Source organism: Triturus cristatus, chromosome 10 (assembly GCF_964204655.1).
Source record: "Triturus cristatus chromosome 10, aTriCri1.1, whole genome shotgun sequence".
In the NCBI taxonomy this organism is placed as follows: Eukaryota; Metazoa; Chordata; class Amphibia; order Caudata; family Salamandridae; genus Triturus; species Triturus cristatus.
In genome coordinates, this window is record NC_140593.1 from 189,896,735 (window position 1) to 189,920,598 (window position 23,864).

The window sequence follows — 23,864 nt, forward strand, 5'->3', positions numbered from 1 at the left end:
GGCCTATTTTGCAAAAGGCACACAGACCTGCTTGAGATGAGGCACTGCATTGCGCATGGCATACTGAGTGTCTGACACTATCATGGGATTTTGATAGGGTCTGGTATGTCTTCACGCAGTACACCATGCGCAATGACATGCCTCATGTTAGTTGAACTGGAGTAGCGTTAGCCGAGTGGAGACAGCAGCAGGAACTGGAAAACAATTATGGAGGAAGGTAAGTCTACTAGCAGCATCACTCATATACTGCTACACTGCATTTGTTGACTTTTTGGGAAAAATTCACACTTCAAATGGAGTGCAGTGTTTTAAAAATCAGCAATGTTTGCTGATTGGCAAAGTTGAATGCACAGCCTTAATGCCCACATACAGTGCACTGACAGATCATGACAATGGAAAAATGTGAAGATTGCCATTGACATCGTGAACCCAGTGCTAATGCTCAAATCCAAATTTCAGATACATTTTCTGTTGGCAATATGATATGAGTAGCCATGTCCCTGATGATCACCACACACAGGCAGCATGATGCACAATGATCTGCTCAGCACCCAGCTACACGGGACCACATGGAGGCATGTGCAAACGGAATGTAGTTTTGGGTTTGGCACTCAGACAGCTTTCTGACCTTGACCACAGTACATACATGTTCTCACATACTTATCATTTGAAGTCCCCTCCACTTACACTAAAACATTGTCTGAACATGAACCATCATACATGTTGACTCGCTCACAAGGCCACATGAACTCAACAAATCTGAGATGTTATCTCATCACGGTATAATGAAATATTGAAATGTGTGAATGCTGAGAAGCATGTACTATGTTGGTCTGATGTCTGCATTGTATCAAACTTGGTATCAGTGTTGTTATGTTCAATTGCCAGCTCGTGTTCAGACTGTGGTGGCATTGTAATTTTGCCATGTGTGCTGCACAATGCAGCACATGTTGCAATAGAATTGTGCAAGGATAAATGTGGCTAGATTTCTGTGATGACTGTTGAATTGCATGTTACACTGGATACATTTTGGGAACTGTGTCACACATTTAAGAATGGTTGTGCATGGGACCTGCACCATGTCTCAAATCTGATTTGCAGCTGTAACAGGCATTGTACAGACAAACTACACCAAATGGTACATGACTAGTGGCAGAACTAACAATGTGGCTGGTTGCCACCTAAGTTGCATTTTCTGCCAACGTTAGTTTTATGTGACCTAGTCAATGCCAGAGCAACCTTTGCCAGAGTGATGTGATGTGTTATGGAGTTAATGTGGGTCTTTAAGTTCTATGTGATTTTGATTTCAGCACTGTGTTTTGAAACATTTGACCCAGCTTTATGTTTTCCTGTGATACCTATTGATACATCCGTTAGGGTCACATATGATTTTAAATCAAAAAGAAACATACTGGTGTATTTTGTGGCATGTGTGATTGTTTACAGACAAATACATTTTTCTGACTTGGCCATCATTATCACAGTCATTGAGAATTGATACTCACTGGTAGCGCTAGGGTCCTCAAACGAGTCCACCTTCCCTTGTGTGTATGGCTGTGGTCCACCTAGTCAACATAAACAGAGGTACAATGACCTGTGAATGCTTTACTTGTATACAGTGTATGCATTGTGCACAAGACATTGTCATTACATATGCAGGTAATTTACAGACCATGTAACTCATTTACAATAAATTCCTGCAACATGGCACCACTGGCCCTTTGACTGGTCCTTGCTGTGACACTTCCACAGAGCAGGCTTCTGAGAGTTTACCAATGATGTGTTCCATCCCTATGATTGTGCCTGTGCTGGGACAGAAATATCTGACATGCCCTTACACAGGCACACTTGCCCAATGGTACAAGGTTGTCTGCGTCACCACTGAGACCTCTGCCCCCACGACCACTATCCGCACCAACCGCCTGCTCTCCTGGACCAACATCAACGACGACGACACCATCAAGATCATGAACACCATACACTCCAGATCTCCGTCAGACCCTTGCCCACACCACATCTTCAAGAAAGCCAGCACCGCCATCGCACCCCATCTCTGGAAAGCCATTAACATCTCCTTTGAGACAGCAACCTTCCCGGAGAGCTGGAAGCATGCCGAGATCAACACCTTACTCAAGAAACCCAAGGCAGACCCCAAGGACCTCAAGAACTTCCGGCCCATCTCCCTGCTCCCATTCCCGGCAAAGGTCATCGAGAAGACCATCAACAAACAACTGACCCGCTACCTCGAGGAGAACAGCATCCTGGACCCGTCCCAATCCGGGTTCCGCAGTAACCACAGCACCGAAACTGCCCTCATCGCCGCCACCGATGACATCAGGACCCCGCTAGACAATGGAGAAACCGCGGCCCTCATCCTCCTGGACCTGTCAGTCGCCTTCGACACGGTTTGCCACCGCACACTACGCACACGCCTTCACAACGCCGGGATCCAAGAGAAGGCCCTGGACTGGACCCCCTCCTTCTTCTCCGGCAGAACACAGAGTGTCCGCCTCCCCCCTTCTGCTCCAAAGCCAACGAGATCATCTGTGGTGTCCCCCAGGGCTCATCCCTCAGCCCAACGCTGTTCAACATCTACATGGCACCGCTCGCCCACATCGCCCGACTGCACGACCTTATCATCTCCTACGACGATGACACCCAGCTGATCCTCTCCCTCACCAAGGACCCCCACACTACCAAAACCAACCTCCACGAAGGAATGAAGGCCGTCGCCGAATGGATGAGGAACAGCCGATTGAAGCTGAACTCGGACATGACGGAGGTCCTCATCCTCGGATTCACCCCTTGGGCCTGGAACAACTCCTGGTGGCCGACCGCACTGGGAACAGCTCCAACACCCACTGACCACGCTCGCAACCTAGGGGTCATCCTCGACTCCACCCTTTCCATGACTAAGCAGGTCAACGCCGTCTCTTCCTCCGGCTTCAACACCCTCCGCATGCTCTGCAAGATCTACAAGTGGATCCCCACCAAACCGAGAAGAACAGTCACCCAGGCCCTCGTCAGCAGCAGGTTGGACTACGGAAACACCCTCTACGCAGGAGCCTCGGCCAAACTCCTGAAACAGCTTCAACACATCCAGAACACCTCTGCACGCCTGATCCTGGACATCCCTCGCCGCAGCCACATCACACCCCACCTGAGAGAACTGCACTGGCTCCCCGTCAACAAGAGGATAACCTTCAAGCTCCTCACCCACGCACCCAAGGCACTCCACAACACCGGACCAGCATACCTCAACAGATGACTCAGCTTCTACACCCTCACCCACCAGCTCCGCTCCGCCAACCTCACCCTCACCACAGTCCCCTGCATCCGAAGAGTGACCTCCGGCGGCAGATCGTTCTCCCACCTCGCCATCAAGACCTGGAACACCCTCCCCATCCACCTATGGCAGACCCAAGACCTGCTGCCCTTCAGAAGACTCCTCAAGACCTGGCTTTTTGAGCAGTAGCAGCTTTCCCCACCACCCAGCGCCTTAAGACCCTCACGGGTAAGTAGTGCACTTTTCAAATGCTATGATTGATTGATTGATTGATTGATTGATTGATTGATTGATTGATTGATTGATTGATTGTGTATGTGCATGAATGGACACCTTCTTGCACATGATAAATCACCAGTTATTTTTCTTGAACTATGCTGCAGGATGCAGCACACATTTTAAGATGTTATGAGATTTGGTAAATGAGTGCATTCCTCCCCGTTGTGCATCCGTATGTCTCCCAAGGGGTGGGGTGGCAGTGAGATGCATTTCCATTTTTTTTATTTCAACAACATCCGGAAACATTTCATGTTCCATGGGTGTTGCGTGGGAACACCCACAGCAACACCCATGGAACAGGCATGTGATGAAAAAGTGCAGGGCTTAAAGGTGCCATATTTACAAGGACAGTGAGTACCACACATGGTGCAGTTACCTTTCACTGGTAATATGGTGCTGCAAAATGCTGTGCCAGTGCATCAGCCAAAGTGATGCAACCTCGTCGCTGTGTGCTTGTAAATAAGCAAAAATGCCATTTGAATTTGTATTCATGTTGTGTGAAATAAGTATGGCACAAAGGCCTTACAACATGCAAAAAGTGAATAGAAATTCATGTGGTCTTTTCTGTGAGACCTCAGCGCCACCAATGCTTCACATTTAATAACGGAGGGAGCAATGTATGGCATTGCTGTAGACCTGTAAATGAGCCACATATGTGTGTTAGTAGGTATTGACTTACCAATAAGGCCACCGACTTCCAGTCTGATATGGTCCAGCAAGTCTCCCTCTCTCCTTACGACATCCTACCAGAGGTGTTTTAATTGGTGGACCACCCGATCCACATCATAGATGTGTGCCATGTGGCACTGGTCCTTCTCCCACCTCTGCTGCCATTCCTTTGGTGAGTCGCTTTTGCTGACTCTGCCCCCTGTGCTGATCATTCGGGGCAGGAAATGAAAAATGAGCCACACTAGGCCCCCAACTGTTTGTGTGACAGGTTTTTACACCTTCCTGACATGTTTAATGAAAACAAATATCAAAAAATGATAATTACCAAGAGAAAATTAAAACCCACCCTTATAATTAACCTACACCTATCTACCCGAAAATACCACACACACTCCAAATAACAACAATTAAGACAAGACAGACTTTAAGAGGACTATTTACAGACAAATAAATGTAAAAAGATCACAAAACATGCACAAAACACATTACAAGGTCAGCAAACTCTCACAACAATTCACAATAGCCTTCTCCACCAAGCATACTCTTAGGACAAGTAAGTGAAAGACAAAGTAACTGTGTACTTCCTGATTTTGCATCATTTCCTGTATGCATGTGACACGTTTTTACGTTTTACATCATATTTTTGCCTATGCGTCGTGATTTAGATGCTATTGCCATTTAACGTTCACATCTGCATAGCGTGGGTTTTAACTTTGTTGCGTTATGCTTCATGTGGTAACATGCATCTGTACAGGAGATGCAACACGTTAATTTGGTTATGTCAGTATTCACAAGATGCGACCCATTTTGTGTGTCAATGTGACTCAAACCTGATTTATGTAGAATTGAGTGGTGATGCATGGCCTTGTGTAAGTGATGCCTCACGTAATGCTCAGGTAAGATTAAATTACAACATAATGCATGTATTTTACTGTGGGCTGGTCATTTTTGGTTCTGACATCACGTACATCATGGGATATGTGTCCAAACTTTATTTCTCATTGAAAGTGTGTGATGTGTGTGGTACATACATTTACAGGCAACTTGCGCAACAGGTGCATCACGTTGCATCACTCACCAGCGGCACAACCTGCAGCCCAATTATTATTATTAATTATTATTAATTGGGTTTTATAAAGCGCAAACAACCCAGAGGCCTCGTAGCGCTGTGTATAGTCAGACTGTTAAGATAAGTGAGTTAAAAGAACATACAGTTAAAAATGAGGAAAATTAAGCAAATAAGTGGGTTTTTAGTTCCTTCCGAAATTTTAAAAGGTTGGGTTCGCTGCGAAGGGAAATGGGCAAAGAGTTCCATGACTTTGCGGCGTTCCAAGAAAAGGAGCGTCCGCCCCATCTGGTGCGTCTGATTTTGTTTATAGTGGCTAAAGAAGCTGTGCTAGATCGCAAAGCTCTGTGGGGGAGGTAGGGGTTAGCCAAGGAACAGATCATAGTTGGAGCGGTCTTCCACATGGCTTTGTGCATGATACACATGGATTTGAATAGCACTCTGGCTTTAATGGGAAGCCAATGCAGCTTCCTCAAAGCCGCTGTGCCTGATTCCCGTTGATTTAGCCCCAGTAAAAGACGAGCCGCAGCGTTTTGGGCCACCTGCATCTTTCTTGTTGTGGCGATGGGAGCCCCTAAATATAGGGAGTTCCCATAGTCCAACCGAGACAATATAATGGCTTGCACCATTATTCTGCGGGCTTCAAAAGGGAGAAGTGGCAGCACTTTCCTCAACATGCGCATGAGCCCAAAACACGTGGCGGACAGAGTGGTAGCTTGTTGCAAGAAGCTGAGGTTTGCATCCAGCCATATGCCCAAGCTCTTTATATGAGGTTTTGGTTGGGGCGGGGGGCCCATACATGGGGGCCAATCCGTCATAGGGCTGGGAATGGTTGAATTACCTAGCATCATGAGCTCCGTTTTTTCGCCATTCAATTTCAGATGTGAGGCAGCCATCCACTGGGCAACCGCTACCAGGCAGTTACTTAGGTTCAAACGGGAAGAGTCAGATTGATTCATAGACACAACTAATTGTGTATCGTCGGCGTAGGTCACTATGCCTACGCCGAATGAGTGCACTATGTCAGCAAGAGGCTGCATATAAATATTAAAAAGTGTAGGGCTCAAGGCAGAGCCCTGCGGCACGCCTTGAGCCAAAGGCCAGGTTTTTGAATGGGTGGTACCCTCAACAACCTTGAATGAGCGATTTTCCAGGAAAGACTGGAGCCAGTGCATAGCTTTCCCAGAAATTCCCATTTGGTGGAGGCGAAGTAGAAGGATGCTGGTATTAACAGTGTCGAAGGCGGCACTAAGGTCGAGCAGCATAATTGCCGTAGTGCCGCCCTGATCCATTTGTTTCCTAGCCAGCTCGGTTACCGCCAAAAGAGCTGCCTCAGTTCCTAACTTAGGACGGAAGCCTGCTTGGGACTCATGAAGTAAATGATGATTTTCCAGGAATTGAGTGATAGATGCATTAATATGTTTTTCTAGAAGTTTACTGACCCACGGAAGAAGAGAAATAGGTCGGTAATTGGCCATATTTTCAGGGTCCAAGCTAGGTTTTTTCAGTAATGCCCTAACTTGTGCCTGTTTCCAAGCCGTGGGTACTGAGCCCGTAGTAATAGAGGCATTCAAAATGTTGAGGATAACCGGTTTGATGGAGTCTTTGACCTTTAATAGCTGACAGGGGGAGCCGGATCCGTGGGAGACCCAGATTTAATTTTCAGCATGAGAGCCTCAAGAGTTTCCTCATCAAGCAGCGGAAACTCATCTAGTTTGTGAGTCACGGTACTAGGTAAAATAATTCCTTCGTCCTGAATGAGATTGGGAGCGTTAAAAGCCGATGCGATTTTCTGTATTTTATCATGGAAATATTCCGCTTGACTATCACAGCGAGTCTGGGCTTTGCTAGGGTCAGTAGGAGATGGGGGGATATCAGTGAGGAATTTAGCTATTTGAAAAATTTCTCTAGATGAATTGGAAGCAGTCGCAATTCTTTCCTCGAAGTACAAGGCTTTGGTGCATCTAATTTCTGTTTTATATTTTTTGATGGCTTCAAGATGGATGGTTTTGTCTATATTGCTCCTAGAGATTCTCCAATTCCTTTCAAGCTTCCTACATACCCTTTTTAATTCTTTAAGTTGGGGGGAGTACCACGGTGATGCCTTGGATTTAGTCTTTTCTTTAAGGGCTTTAATGGGTGCGATAGAATCCAGGGAAGCATACATCCAATTAATATAATTCTCATACTGAGAGGTCGGATCTGTCTCACTTTGGAAGGGGGCCAAGGAGAGAGAATTGGCCCATTGATCCGAGGAGATTTTCGACCAATCTCTACCTAATATGGTGGTGCGATGGGGAGCCTGGAGTGGCATGGCCGGCATCCACTGTAGAGGTATTAAAAAATGATCCGTCCATGTGAGGGGCAAGGGGGTCCCTACCTCCAGTCTATGATCATTGCTGAAGATCCCATCTAAAAGATGGCCCTTTTCATGTGTGGGTTCAAAGCCCTTCTGTACAATCTGGAGAGCCGCTAGACTGTCCAGAAGTGCCTTGGCCGAGGAGTTATTAGGGTCATCTAAATGAATATTGATGTCTCCCAATAGAGAAAAGTAAGGTTTATTGACTACTGACTCTGCGATAGTAGAATGGAGTGAGTCCAGGAATTCTCCCAATTGATTAGGGGGGCGGTAAATAAGAGCGCCAGAGAGTGAGACAGTAGGAGAAAACTCCAGTGTGAAAAACATACTCTCACAATTGGAGATATTGGCCGAAGTGGTCCTACATAGGTAATGGTTTTTGTAGAGAATACCTAAGCCTCCTCCTCTACCTTCTGGCCTGTCCACCCTCTGCAATGCATATCCCAGTTGCAAGAGAGAAATAATGTCTGGATCAGACACATCTTTTAGCCACGTTTCAGTCAGAAATATAGCGTCAGGGCTAATCTCTTCTAGAAGAAGTGACATTTGTACTGCATGTTTGGTAAGTGATCGACAGTTTAACAGGAACATTTTATAAGTTTTGGCAGGGTGCAAGTTGCCTTCATGGCTAGAGAGTAGGAACTTGCAGTAGGAGCAAGTTCCAGTACTAGTGTTAGGATGGATAGAGTGCCGGCAGTTATCATCAATTAATGGCATTAAGTTTTTTAATAAGATGGCATCATACTGCTTGAGCGTACTGCAGCCTGTTCTGCTTTGAGCAGGGGGGGTGGCCCCTGGTCCCGTCCGGTCGCGGACGGGCGCAGACGGGCTCGCCTTTGGCACGCCTTCGGCGCGCCGCCGGCGCGCCCGCTGCGCCCGCCCGCTGCGCGGACGGGCGGGTCTGCTGTTTTTATCCATTGAGAGGGGAGGGAGGAGGGTGGGATAAGCGATCGTCTAGACCGCGATCCTTCCCCTACCCAAGATGGCGCCTAAAGTGAATTGAGTGCCTAGCGCCCGATAATAGCGGCGCTCGATCAGCTGGGCGGGAGGAGGGCAGCCGTGGACGCCGTCAATCTCATACCACGGTAGGACTGTTTAAAAGCTGTCCATTAAAATATATACAGTATTTAAAATCAGTTCCTTCAGCAAGTTAATCAATAACACGCAATGCAATAAATCACAAGTTATTTGTAGTAGTCAATAACAGGAATAGCAGGAATAGCAACAGTCACTCGTAAGGGCAAGAGCGCAAAAGAGCCCCCGGCTTCCGCCTCAGGGGTGGGAGAATAAGTATGACAAATACCACGAGGGAGCGGAGTTCCTGCCTTTTGAATCCTGGGAGGGCGGGATAAGCGATCGTCTAGACCGCGATCCTTCCCCTACCCAAGATGGCGCCTAAAGTGAATTGAGTGCCTAGCGCCCGATAATAGCGGCGCTCGATCAGCTGGGCGGGAGGAGGGCAGCCGTGGACGCCGTCAATCTCATACCACGGTAGGACTGTTTAAAAGCTGTCCATTAAAATATATACAGTATTTAAAATCAGTTTCTTCAGCAAGTTAATCAATAACACGCAATGCAATAAATCACAAGTTATTTGTAGTAGTCAATAACAGGAATAGCAGGAATAGCAACAGTCACTCGTAAGGGCAAGAGCGCAAAAGAGCCCCCGGCTTCCGCCTCAGGGGTGGGAGAATAAGTATGACAAATACCGCGAGGGAGCGGAGTTCCTGCCTTTTGAATCCTGGGAGGGCGGGATAAGCGATCGTCTAGACCGCGATCCTTCCCCTACCCAAGATGGCGCCTAAAGTGAATTGAGTGCCTAGCGCCCGATAATAGCGGCGCTCGATCAGCTGGGCGGGAGGAGGGCAGCCGTGGACGCCGTCAATCTCATACCACGGTAGGACTGTTTAAAAGCTGTCCATTAAAATATATACAGTATTTAAAATCAGTTCCTTCAGCAAGTTAATCAATAACACGCAATGCAATAAATCACAAGTTATTTGTAGTAGTCAATAACAGGAATAGCAGGAATAGCAACAGTCACTCGTAAGGGCAAGAGCGCAAAAGAGCCCCCGGCTTCCGCCTCAGGGGTGGGAGAATAAGTATGACAAATACCACGAGGGAGCGGAGTTCCTGCCTTTTGAATCCTGGGAGGGCGGGATAAGCGATCGTCTAGACCGCGATCCTTCCCCTACCCAAGATGGTGCCTAAAGTGAATTGAGTGCCTAGCGCCCGATAATAGCGGCGCTCGATCAGCTGGGCGGGAGGAGGGCAGCCGTGGACGCCGTCAATCTCATACCACGGTAGGACTCTTTAAAGGCTGTCCATTAAAATATATACAGTATTTAAAATCAGTTCCTTCAGCAAGTTAATCAATAACACGCAATGCAATAAATCACAAGTTATTTGTAGTAGTCAATAACAGGAATAGCAGGAATAGCAACAGTCACTCGTAAGGGCAAGAGCGCAAAAGAGCCCCCGGCTTCCGCCTCAGGGGTGGGAGAATAAGTATGACAAATACCACGAGGGAGCGGAGTTCCTGCCTTTTGAATCCTGGGAGGGCGGGATAAGCGATCGTCTAGACCGCGATCCTTCCCCTACCCAAGATGGCGCCTAAAGTGAATTGAGTGCCTAGCGCCCGACAATAGCGGCGCTCGATCAGCTGGGTGGGAGGAGGGCAGCCGTGGACGCCGTCAATCTCATACCACGGTAGGACTGTTTCAAAGCTGTCCATTAAAATATATACAGTATTTAAAATCAGTTCCTTCAGCAAGTTAATCAATAACACGCAATGCAATAAATCACAAGTTATTTGTAGTAGTCAATAACAGGAATAGCAGGAATAGCAACAGTCACTCGTAAGGGCAAGAGCGCAAAAGAGCCCCCGGCTTCCGCCTCAGGGGTGGGAGAATAAGTATGACAAATACCACGAGGGAGCGGAGTTCCTGCCTTTTGAATCCTGGGAGGGCGGGATAAGCGATCGTCTAGACCGCGATCCTTCCCCTACCCAAGATGGCACCTAAAGTGAATTGAGTGCCTAGCGCCCGATAATAGCGGCGCTCGATCAGCTGGGCGGGAGGAGGGCAGCCGTGGACGCCGTCAATCTCATACCACGGTAGGACTGTTTAAAAGCTGTCCATTAAAATATATACAGTATTTAAAATCAGTTCCTTCAGCAAGTTAATCAATAACACGCAATGCAATAAATCACAAGTTATTTGTAGTAGTCAATAACAGGAATAGCAGGAATAGCAACAGTCACTCGTAAGGGCAAGAGCGCAAAAGAGCCCCCGGCTTCCGCCTCAGGGGTGGGAGAATAAGTATGACAAATACCACGAGGGAGCGGAGTTCCTGCCTTTTGAATCCTGGGAGGGCGGGATAAGCGATCGTCTAGACCGCGATCCTTCCCCTACCCAAGATGGCGCCTAAAGTGAATTGAGTGCCTAGCGCCCGATAATAGCGGCGCTCGATCAGCTGGGCGGGAGGAGGGCAGCCGTGGACGCCGTCAATCTCATACCACGGTAGGACTGTTTAAAAGCTGTCCATTAAAATATATACAGTATTTAAAATCAGTTCCTTCAGCAAGTTAATCAATAACACGAAATGCAATAAATCACAAGTTATTTGTAGTAGTCAATAACAGGAATAGCAGGAATAGCAACAGTCACTCGTAAGGGCAAGAGCGCAAAAGAGCCCCCGGCTTCCGCCTCAGGGGTGGGAGAATAAGTATGACAAATACCACGAGGGAGCGGAGTTCCTGCCTTTTGAATCCTGGGAGGGCGGGATAAGCGATCGTCTAGACCGCGATCCTTCCCCTACCCAAGATGGCGCCTAAAGTGAATTGAGTGCCTAGCGCCCGATAATAGCGGCGCTCGATCAGCTGGGCGGGAGGAGGGCAGCCGTGGACGCCGTCAATCTCATACCACGGTAGGACTGTTTAAAAGCTGTCCATTAAAATATATACAGTATTTAAAATCAGTTCCTTCAGCAAGTTAATCAATAACACGCAATGCAATAAATCACAAGTTATTTGTAGTAGTCAATAACAGGAATAGCAGGAATAGCAACAGTCACTCGTAAGGGCAAGAGCGCAAAAGAGCCCCCGGCTTCCGCCTCAGGGGTGGGAGAATAAGTATGACAAATACCACGAGGGAGCGGAGTTCCTGCCTTTTGAATCCTGGGAGGGCGGGATAAGCGATCGTCTAGACCGCGATCCTTCCCCTACCCAAGATGGCGCCTAAAGTGAATTGAGTGCCTAGCGCCCGATAATAGCGGTGCTCGATCAGCTGGGCGGGAGGAGGGCAGCCGTGGACGCCGTCAATCTCATACCACGGTAGGACTGTTTAAAAGCTGTCCATTAAAATATATACAGTATTTAAAATCAGTTCCTTCAGCAAGTTAATCAATAACACGCAATGCAATAAATCACAAGTTATTTGTAGTAGTCAATAACAGGAATAGCAGGAATAGCAACAGTCACTCGTAAGGGCAAGAGCGCAAAAGAGCCCCCGGCTTCCGCCTCAGGGGTGGGAGAATAAGTATGACAAATACCATGACACAGCCAGGCACCCTGTTTGGCTTTACATCTGTGTTGATGTGGCTTTTCCATACAACACACATGTCCAGTATTGCATTTCCACATTTATCGGCAATTATAATTTTGAATTTGAATTTGAATTTGAATTTAAAAACATTTATTGAGCGCACTTATACCATGCGGTTTCATGGCGCTTTAAGTGATGCAGTAGCAGTCGGCAGTAGAGGCTAGACAATGTAGGCTTGCTCAAATAACAGGGTTTTAAGATCTTTCCGAAACTGTATATATGAGGGAGAAGTACGGAGAGTGGCAGGAAGAGAGTTCCAAAAGAGCGGGGCGAGAACAGCGAATTTCGCTCCGCCAGATTTCTTTTTCTTGAAGCGAGGAGTGGTCAGGAGAGCCATGTGGGCAGAGCGGAGTTCGCGACCTGGGAAGTACGGTTTTATGGCAGCGCATATAAACTCGGGGGCTGTACCCGATCTGGCCTGAAAAGTGAGGCAACCGAGTTTAAAAAGAGCACGCTCCCTCACCGGGAGCCAATGCAATGCTTTAAGCAGAGGAGTGGCACGATGGTATTTGGGTAAGCCATAAATCAAACGAGCCGCTTGATTCTGAATGAGCTGCAAGCGATAGACCGCATAGGCTGGAGCTCCATTGTAGATGATGTTACCATAGTCAACTCGCGACAATACCATGGCCAGCACAATAATTTTTAAAGCGGAAAGGGAGAAAAAGCGGGATACTTTCCTAATTAATCTTAGTGAAAAAAAACAAGCAGAAACCACTGAACCAACTTGTGAGTGGATAGAGAGTTGTGAGTTAAGAACAATCCCAAGAGTTTTGACCTTAGGGACGGGAAGAGGGGGAACACCAAGTGACAAGAGCCAATGGGAGGAGGTCCATGGACTGCAACCACCTCCGGTCAGGACTAGCTCAGTCTTGTCCGGATTGAGTTTGAGGTGGTTGCAGTTCATCCAGTCCTGAATGAATGTCATTACAGTCTGAACATTGGAGGCAGATGAAGGGGAATTAGAAAGGTTAAAGATTAGCTGGAGATCATCGGCGTAATTAAACACCGTGACCTCCATCTGCTGTAACGAAAAAATGAGGGGGTGGATGTATAAATTGAATAAAAGGGGGGAAAGTGATGAGCCTTGAGGGACCCCGCGTTCCACCTTACGAAAGTCCGCGGTGAAATTGGCTAGATGGACAGCTTGGGCCCTCCCTGTGAGGAAGGACTCAATCCACGAGAAGGCTAGGCCTTCTATGCCCGCCGCCCTGACACGATTGAGGAGAATGGAGTGATCCACCGTGTCAAAGGCGGCGGACAGATCTAATAAAATCAAGGCTTGCGGGAGGTTGGTGTCAATGCCTTCACGTAGCGCATCCATTACCGAGATCACCACTTTCTCGGTGGAGTGCAATGGGCGAAAACCGGCTTGACGGGGGGAGAGACAGTGATTGATTTCGACATGAGTACTTAGGGTGGTTGTGACATGAGTTTCCAGAATTTTTGCTAGGTAAGGCAGTAGGGATATGGGACGATAATTGGAGGGGGAGGAAGGATCAGCGTCAGATTTTTTAATAATAGGTATTACAACCGCTGATTTGTGTATGCCAGGAACATTTCCTTTCCTTAACGAGTCATTAAGGAGGGTCAGAGGGGGAGTGGGGGAGGATAAGTAGATTTCCCTAAGGATATGGGCTGGGGCAAAATCTAAGGGAGAACCAGATTTGACTCGGTGAAGTAATGGGAAGAAGGTGTCCTCAGTTAGTAGTGGAATGAGATTGAGTTTAGGGACAGTGGGCGGAGGGGAAGGATTGACGAATGTGAGGGAGGGTGGGGGAATGTTAAGTTTAATTTTGGCTACTTTGTCAATAAAAAACTCATTGAGCGAGTTACAGAGGGACTGAGAGGGGGGAATGGTGGCCGTGGTTCTACTGGATAGCGCTAGTTCATGGACCGTGGTAAAGATTTCCTTTGAGCGAGACTCAGCTGCCATAATCCTACTGGTGTAGAATTCAGTTTTAGCCGCAAGAATGCCCTTTTTATAAGTTTTTTAAACAGACAAATACATTGTCTTTAGCTCTGGACTATAGTTTTTCCTCCAGGCTCGCTCGGCTCTTCTGGCTGCTAATTTCTGTTCTTTTAGTTCTGAAGTGAACCATCGATTGGCTGCATGGGCCCGCTTAACAGTGAGTCGCCTCAGGGGGGCGAATTCGTCGCCCGCCAAAGTCAGCCAGTTGTCAATGGCGGCCAGTTGAGAGGTAGCAGTGAGGTCTATAAGATCGGGAGCGGTTTTGGCCAGGGTAGAACAAAAAGAGGGCATGTCCGTTATGCATGAGACTGCTACACCACACCAGCATTGGTGTCACAAGCCACAATGATGTGACAAATCTTCATTTCTCATACATTTTCACTCTTTAAATGCATGCGGCATCAGACAGTACACATTGTAAGAGGTGATCTTCCAAAATGAATTTTGGTTCAGCATGTAGGTGCCCCTTTCTGCAGCAAAACATGTTATCCACACCACCCTGCTATCCTTGTACCATGGTGCAAGTGTGCTTCTGCCAACGCATGGCTGCAGTTTGTGCACATGCACTGGGTAAACCACAGAGAACAACATATGTTAACGAATACGTTGCATGTCTGTGCCTAATAAATGACCCAGCTTGACTCTGCAAATGTACTTGCAGGAACATGTGGTGTTACTTTATCGATCACAGAGACAGTTGTGTACAGTATTGACACTTTGCATGGAGATGTATTTATTTGTGATGTGACACATCACATTATTGCGTATTATGCACTGTTGCTAATGTTATAACATTGCCTGTTGGCATACTGTGTCATAACATGTGTAAATGTTATATGAATGCCTCTTATCAAAACGTACACAGTCACTGCTTGAGGCAGGTGCACATGCTATGAAAGACTAATGTATGTACTCATTGTCATGGTGCCGTGCACATATGCAAATCTGTGTGCCACACCTGTAGATGTTGATAGGGTGATGAGTGCACATGCCTATCAGTATCAATGGGGTGCACACCCAAGTGGATGCAGCACCTTCATTATCATGTTGTTCTATGTGGGAGGCAAATGCTTATGTACAGACATGTTACATACACAGGTCGTTTGGATGATTCAGAACATGATATTTTAAATGACATAGAAGCAATTCACATTTTATGATATTGTATCTTATGACTTGTATACACTATGGACACAAATGCAAGTCTTTCATGTGTATTTGTGAGTTTATTTGTAACATTGGTGCTTATTGATACAAATGTTGAATAGCGACATCATGTGAAAAATTGTGTGACAATGTGAGTGCAACGTTTAATTCCTCCCGCAGTGTTGAGTATGGCTCTTCCTTCTGCTTCTGATTCATCATCAGCATCATCCATTTTTTCAGGCGGCTGTTCTTCATCCCAAGGCACATTTGTTTTCACACATATATAATGTAGTATTGAACATACAATGATCATCTTGCAGACCATTTCTGGTAAATACAGTAGCCTTCCACCTGATAAATCCAAACACCGAAACCTTGAATTGAGCATGCCAAGGCTTCTCTCAATGATGTTTCTTGTTCAGCAATGTGCATGGTTGAATGCCTTTTGCGGATCAGTCTGGGGATGTCCAAATGGTGTCATCAACCATGTCTGCAAGCCATATTCTTGATCAGCTGTAAGTGGAAAGTAAGACAACTGTATGAACTTATGTGACAATTGAGTATACATGGTATGTGTTGTACGTTATGTTTGCAAACATTTTAGGTGAGATTACTGTTTTGTTAATTAGATGTCATGTGTAGCATTGAGTTGCACATTGTTTGTGACACATGTCACTTAAATTGTAGTGTATCATTTAATGTGCATGACAAGGGATGGTGCATTGCAGTGCATGATTTGTTGAGTGATATGTGTGAGGTCTTTCAATGTGTAAGTGATACATGGGTACTTATTATGTTTGATGCACACTTTCCCTGGTTGTGCATGTCACACTTAGGCCCATTTCACTATGAAAGTGCTGCTAATCATTTGGCTGTGCAGAAGTGTGTCAGTTTCAGGGTACAGTGATGCAACATATTTATATGGATTGTTTTATTCAATGTGCTTGCCCATGCATTGTCACATAATCGGATGACATTGCCCTGCACAGGCACTCATGTACCATGGTGCACAAATGCCTGCGTCATGTGTAGATTGTTTTTGATCATGAATGGACACCTTAATGCACACACACAATCTATTTGGGTGCTTTCCTCTTTACATGCATGCTTTACAATGCATTACACATTGAAATAGGTAAATTGAAGTAGGTGAGATGTAAGCATATATCAACAGTCTGATTTATTATGCAGAACGTGGTTTTGCAGGGCATTCAGTTGCATTTCCAGCTTGTATATTTTTGCTGTTTCTGATGTGCCTCAGGATACATGGTTGCTGCATCGAAGGACCCACAGCAAAAACCATATCACATACCTTACATGCATAGTCATGCATGAAAGGTACAGTAGTAGCTGGCACATGTAAAACCACACATGGTGAATTCATGTATCCATCTAATTGCGGACCAGCAGATTACACCCCCCATGCATCACACAATGTGGTGTACTAGCAGCGCAAGGAGCTCGTACAGAATCAGACTAGACTTGTGTGCACAGGTCCCCAAAAATAGAAGGTGTGACATGTCACATAAATTGTTCAGCACACATGGCTAACAATTACTCATGCTGCCATGAGGGCAGAACATTAACATATTATGCATTTTAGCTTTCAGAAATTTGCTCCATGTGTAACTGTGCATGCGGTTTACAGAATACAATTTTGGCAGATGTATAATGTTCCACTAAAGACAGGTGCTGTGACTAGGTGCACATGCATAAAAAGGTGATTTCTGTGTTAGCTAAGGGGCACAGTTTCAAGACTCTGTATGGGTAATCTTTGCAGGCACACTGACAGTGCCACATCTCTGAGGTGCTGCAATGTTTTTGAACATGATATGAACTTCTGCTACTCAGCTCTAGGGCCTGTGGTACTGTTCAGGCATTGGGCCAATGGTTTCCATCATTTGCATGCGTTCACACACTCCATGCAATGGTGAATAATTTGCCTTCAGACAGCTCCTTTGCCGTATGGGCACATGTGCATTCATCATTTCATGAGGTGAGTTACATGCATCTGTGCCCACCTCTGTAATCACAACGTGCGCTGTGGCCAAACTTAGGGGCTTATTTACAAGCCGCTTGTGCCGATAGTGCGTCACTTTTAACGTGGAAAAAAGTGACGTACGGGCAGCACAAGAGCTTGTAAATAGGCCCCTTAGTGGGAAGATAGTACCATGGCACCAACAGTACACTTTCTGTTATGCTGCCATGGGCGTATGCGCCTTTTGACTGTATGTTATGTAATTCTAGTGTAGATGTGGGATAGCCTTTTCACAATCACTTATTGCGTCATTATCACATGAGGCCCAGAAATGAGCCAGATGGTCAACTATTGTTATAGAGTATTAGTATGTGTGTTTTATGGATTGTTGCTTGCCTACGAGTAGCCCATTGCCATATTGTCCATTTTGGAAACGTTCATTGATGATGCTGTTTCTGAATATATGTGAATAATGCACACTGCCAGGATATTTGACCAGTACATTGGTGAATAGTACCCGATGGTCCACAATGGATTGGACATTAATGGAGTGTGTGTGCTTCCTGTTGCGGTATAGATGTGAAGTTGCTGAAGGTGGTACCAGTTGGACATGTGTGCAGTCCATTGCTCCAAATGCATGTGGGAAACCAGCAATGGCATAGAAGGCTTGTTTAATGTCCATCTGCTTCTGTTATGTGCTGGGAAAATGGAGGTACTGTAGTGTGAGCTGAATAATGGTATCCAAGGCAGAAGGGAGGAAGGCTGAGAAAGATACCTGCCACTCGTGCTGCTGTTGCTTGGAAAGATCCTGAGGCCAACATGTGTAAGACCGCCAGGAGCTTTGTCTGCGGTAGAATGTTGCAGACACGTATCAGTTGGTGGATGTAGCCGTGGTGAGATCTGACGCAACAGGATCACAATGGATGCCCTCTTGAGGCGATACATTTTGATGACTTTCTCATCCCTGAGCCCAATAAGGCTGATCCTTTGCCTATAGATGCACTCCCTTCTCCTGCTCTGCCTTTGTGGTGATGGTGGAGGGTGCATTGCGGTATTTGGTCTGATGGTGGTTGTCGTCTTCTTGGTCCAACTCCCAGCTGCAGGATTAGGAGGTCCATGCTGTCTAATCTGATGCAAAACTACTCTGCTGGTCTTGTCTTTTATTTTTATGCCACATGCGTCATTTCCTGCATGTGGGATTGTGAGGCGTAGGGATTCGAGCGCAATTTAAAAGATGCGTGATGCAGCCAAAAGATGCATCGCCACAGGAAATGTTTGTAAATATCCCTGCAATTTTACGTCGGTACGCCTACCTTGCATATTTTAATACTTACATGATGCAGCAGGATCCCGTGCAGTTCCATTCCGATGCAGGGCTGTCTTCTGTGACACATCTCCATAGATGCGTCACTTTGTAAATATGGTGTAAAACAAAAAAAAACTGATAAAAAATAAAAAATGAAAGATATGGTTTTATCTGCTGCCTTTCACACTATCAGAGGGCGTAAAGTTGAAAATGCTGCATTTAATGGTTGTTTTGTGTGTGAGTGGTGTGCCATTCTTATGCTTAATTTTTACATTTATTGACAGTATTGTATCTATCTGATAAGACCAAAAATAATATTTGATCAGCGAACGCAATTTTCAGGTATGTGAATTACATTCAATTTAGAGAAAAAATGATTGAAAAGGTATATGTGTATGTGAGAATGTTGTAAGAGAGTATCAAATATTTTTGAGAAAATATTGGAACTGTATGAGTAATGTATGAGTGGTTTGTGAGTGGATTTGTATGTATAGTAACAGGTGAGTAAGACACTTGAGTGTATGAGAAGGTGATGGTTTGTCTGACTAGGTGTGTGAGAAGTTGGTTCACAACATGTTGCTTTGAATTAGTATGTTGTACATTTGCTTCTTACTACATGGTGTAACTGGTAGTAAAAGAAATTGTAGATCAAGTGTTAAACTTTTAGTTAGCAAGTCATTAGAAGATGTGGAAATATTTACATGTGTATATATGATGTGCTGGTCTCAAAGAGTTTTTTTTGTTTAATTCTGTGTGTTGTAGTTCTGATACACTGCTTTGTCAGACAGCTATAGAAGCACATATACATTCAGTCACCTACCAAGAAACGACTTGTGCATGCAGCAGATTGAAACATATTTGTTGTCACATCAATATTGCTCTCTTTCCCATTGTACTGGCACTGAGGTGTTTGTTTATAGCCATTTACATAGATATATAAAGAATCATAGAAATACTAAAATAGACAGTCACATACTGGCACATTTACTTAAATGTCTCATAGCACCGCTACAGGTGTACTCCTACAATTTCTCAGATATGTTAGCAAGTACTGACACAACCTGCTCATTTGTTTAGAGAAATACTCTTTCAAACATAGATGATGCTTGGTAGTACAGGTCATGTGTGTGCACTTCCACTTCTAGCTTGATTTGTCATGGAAAAGCCGTTTGTCAAGTTTTAAATTCAAGTTTCAGTATGCACAAGTCACATGTGAGCGGTGCAGTAGGAGTGCTATAAAACATGTTGGTTTGTGCTTAAAACATGAGATATGTTCCTTTCAGTTCACTAAGTTACTTGTGCACTTGCACGCCCTGTGTCAAGTACTACATAGAGCATGCCATCCCTAAAGCAACTGACCTACATGTTCAGAAAAACATAGAGACTCTTTTTCAGCTATGGAGGTAGTTACAGAGGCATGTATAGATTCAGTCACTTACCAGAAACTATTAATACATGCAGCAGGTGCAAAGGTAGTTGCAGTCACACCTTCAGAGCTCTGTATCGCCTAACACAGGCACTGAAGTATTTATGCAGCCACTTACACATTTACACAGCCAAAGGGGTATTATAGCAGGCAGTTATATACCAGCACACTTACCTAAACATTGCATGGCACTGATTGAGATGAAGTATACACACTTCAGGGAGAATGGGGGGACAAGGAGCGGATGAGTAGGAAAGGGAAAAGGTCCTGTACCGATGCTCCTAAAGTTAAACCACATGCAAAATAAGGTAACAGTTCCTGAAGAAATATATAGGCCAGTATGGTCTACTATGCGTAAGGAAGGGGAAAGGAGGGGATGACAAAGGGTCTCAGACTAGGTTCGAAAATGATAGTGTGATGGAGACTAGAGACTCCTGGATGGTACTAGAAGTGCCCTCACACACCCTTGCGGGTGCAAAGCATCATCATCGGGCTGTGCTCCTCGTGGGGGTGGCGCTGCAGTCCCTCACGGGCCCTAGAAGGGCTCTCTATCGGAGATCTTTTGGTGGAGTCGCCGTAGTTGTGCGTGTGGGTGTGTGGGGAGGGGGGTGGTGGTGAGGCTAAAAAGACCTAATGGTGCCCTAACTGTTTATTGGTGGGCCCAGGAGGTCTGCTAAAAATAACGGGGGGTAATGTTATATAAACATTCTGGGTGGGGGACAAAAGCTGTAAATACGTCCCGCTGCTCTCGACCCGTAAGAGTGAGGGTTTAGAGTGAGAGAGAGGGAGTGTAAGTGATGGTCAACATGTTTCGCGCTGTTGCCGGTCCCTAATGGATCCTAGCGCTTCGTCAGGACCAAGGTGGTGATTAAAAAGAAAAGAAAGGGGTGGGATTCAGAAACAAGGGGGAGAGTATACTGTAATCCCAGAAACACAACAAAGTTGTGAGAGGGACACGGATTATTCGTGTCCTTGACGTCGAACCTGTGATAGAGAGGGAGAGAATAAAACATATAAAAATATATTGTGGGGCTTCCTACGAGAAAGGGCTCGAAAAAACATGCACCAGAGAGAAGAGTATTCCAGCCATAGTCGTGCTAGGAACAGGTGCTCGTGCCCTGTGTAACGTCTACGGAAGCATCAAGCACTGGGGATTAAAACAAGACAAGCACAAACAGCAAGTGAGGTTATTCAGATTGCCCTTGTTAAGTCCCTTCTAAGATGACCAGGCTAGATGTGATGGTGGGGTTTAAGAGACTCAGTGACAGCGCTATATGTAGGGACAGGAGTTGACTCACATCAGTGGGCGATTGGCTGACTCGTCTCCAGGTAAAGTTGGAGGTGGTCAGAGAGTTTAAATGGCTCCCTAGTAGTATTTAAATAAAAATAGCCCAGACGTGATAAGGTGATTCGATATGAGTGTGGCATGGACGTGGAGGGATCGTACCATAGCTTGCAAGTGCTGTGTACGTGATAGTACAGGTGACGAGTGTAGACGTAACAAGGATAAATACATGCTTATAGACAGTGGTTGAACAGATAGTCCTACCCGCTAGAAGTCCGGGTCCACGCGGTGCCGGGTCTTGACAAGCTGGGGCGGGGGCTTCAGCTGTAAAGGTAATGGGTTAAGGATAGAAACCATGCAGCGTAAGTATGGAGGGGGTTGTTGTTGTGCCATGGCTCTCACACGGGGCTAAGAAGTGTAGTCACGCCGTCTATCGCAACCAGCACAGAGATTGTATAGAGGTCGCTGAGGACCGTAGGACGTACTTACATCTGCCCCGGTACGTTGCCACGACAACCTAAGGTGCCTCCAGAGTCGCCGGTGCTGCTAATCCGCGGCGCAGCGTCTTAAATGTGCGCTCAAATGGTCAGATGGGTAGGGTGGAAACTAAGAAGAGACTCAGCTACGTCTCGAATGGTGGCAGCCATCTTGGAACGGCAAAAAGTCCGAACACGTTCCTTTAGTTTAAATGTAGGGGCTGATATCGTAAGTGGTGGGGTAAGACAGAGTGTGGGTATAAATATCCCGCATAGCCATATTCAGAGATATGGGAATGCGTATGACTATGTATCCAGTATTGTTATATGTTGGATGCATTTACGTCTACAGGAGAGTAGCGGCGGCCATCTTGGAACGGTAAAGTGTCCGAACCTATGTCTATTGCTGTGTGGCCGGTGCTAGTATCATAGGTGGTGGAGTAAGGGGAAAGTGTACATATAGGTGTCCCATATAACCATATGTAATAGCTGTAGACTGCATATGGTTCGATGATCCAGAATCGTTATGTTAGGGCCATAGGAGTGTGTGTCACAAGTGTCAGAATGTCACAACACATAGAGGGCCAGTGTTATGCTCGTAAATGGGAAAAGTCTACAAGTTCCCCAAGGAGGCTGGTGCTAGGAGGTTGGTTGGCAAAAGTATATGTTGGGAGTTCAGTATACCACGGGGGGATATAGGGTGCCACCATCTAAGGATGCTCATTCATGATGGTATGGCAGATGGAAGGTGTACTACATTTTCTAAAAGGTAAAGAATTAGGCGTGGAGTGTGGTCCACGGAATGTCGTCATTGAGGCCAGACACATTGGACTTGAGTCTAAAGACCCATCGCTGTTCGGTTTTGAAGAGGGTCCCAGTTGACCAGGAAGGGTTGTGATCAATGACAACCCAACGTAAGCTCTCAGGGGGGTGGTTGAGTTCGAGAAAATGGTTCTGCAACCTCGTTTGGGTTCGTTTGCATCGTATTGTGCTTTTGTGTTCCCCAATGCGTGTCTTGACAGGTCTTGACGTCATCCCGATGTAGTGGAGTCCGCATGGACATGTCAGTAAATAGATGCAGTTCTTGGAGTTGCAGTTTGTATGGCGTTTTAATTGCCATGGTCTAGGCATGCCTAGATCAACCTCCTTGGTAGATCTAGTTTGGGAACAGCACGAACACGACCCACAGGGGAAATGGCCCGAAATGGGAGGTAAGTGCCAGAGGGTTGGAGACGGTTTAGGAATGGTTCTGGGGCGTGTATGTACAAGGATGTCCCTCAGGTTTTGAGTGCGTTTGAAGGCAAACAGGGGGGGAGGTCCCGGATCAAACGTCCCAGTACTTAGTATTCGCCAGTGTCTTTTCACTATTTTTTGGATAGTGTTGGAACGAGGGGTGAACGAGGTCACGCAGGTGAGTGCAGAGTTCTCTGGTCTTGTTCTTGTTTCCAACAAGGACTCCCGATGGTTATTTCTTGCCCTCTTATGAGCTATTTTGATGATATTGGTCGGGTAGTTTCTAGCAGTGAGGTTTTTACTCAGTATGGTTGCCTGTGTCTCGAACTCATTGAGGGTGTTACAATTTCTTCTTAGGCGGAGGAACTGGCCCACAGGGAGGTTGTCCCTAAGTGACTTAGGGTGGTGGCTCTGATAAAGTAGGAGGCTATTTCTGTCCGTGGGTTTTTTGTAGTTGGTTGTGTAAAGCCCACCCTCTTTGAGTGTTATAAGGAGGTCCAGAAATGGTATGGATTCGGGGGAGTGGGTTCCTGTGAATCTGAGGAACGGGTCAATGGTATTCATCCAGGTGAAAAAGGAGATACATTCCTCAACACTACCTCTCCAAAAGATGAGGATGTCGTCGATGTATCGGCGCCAGAGGAGGATGTTGTTATGGAATGGGTTGGAGGGTGTTCTAATTTTTACTTCCTCCAAGTCGGCCATATAGAGGCATGCCAGGCTCGGCGCAAAGGTGCTGCCCATGCATGTACCTTGGATTTGGTGATAAAGTTTATTGT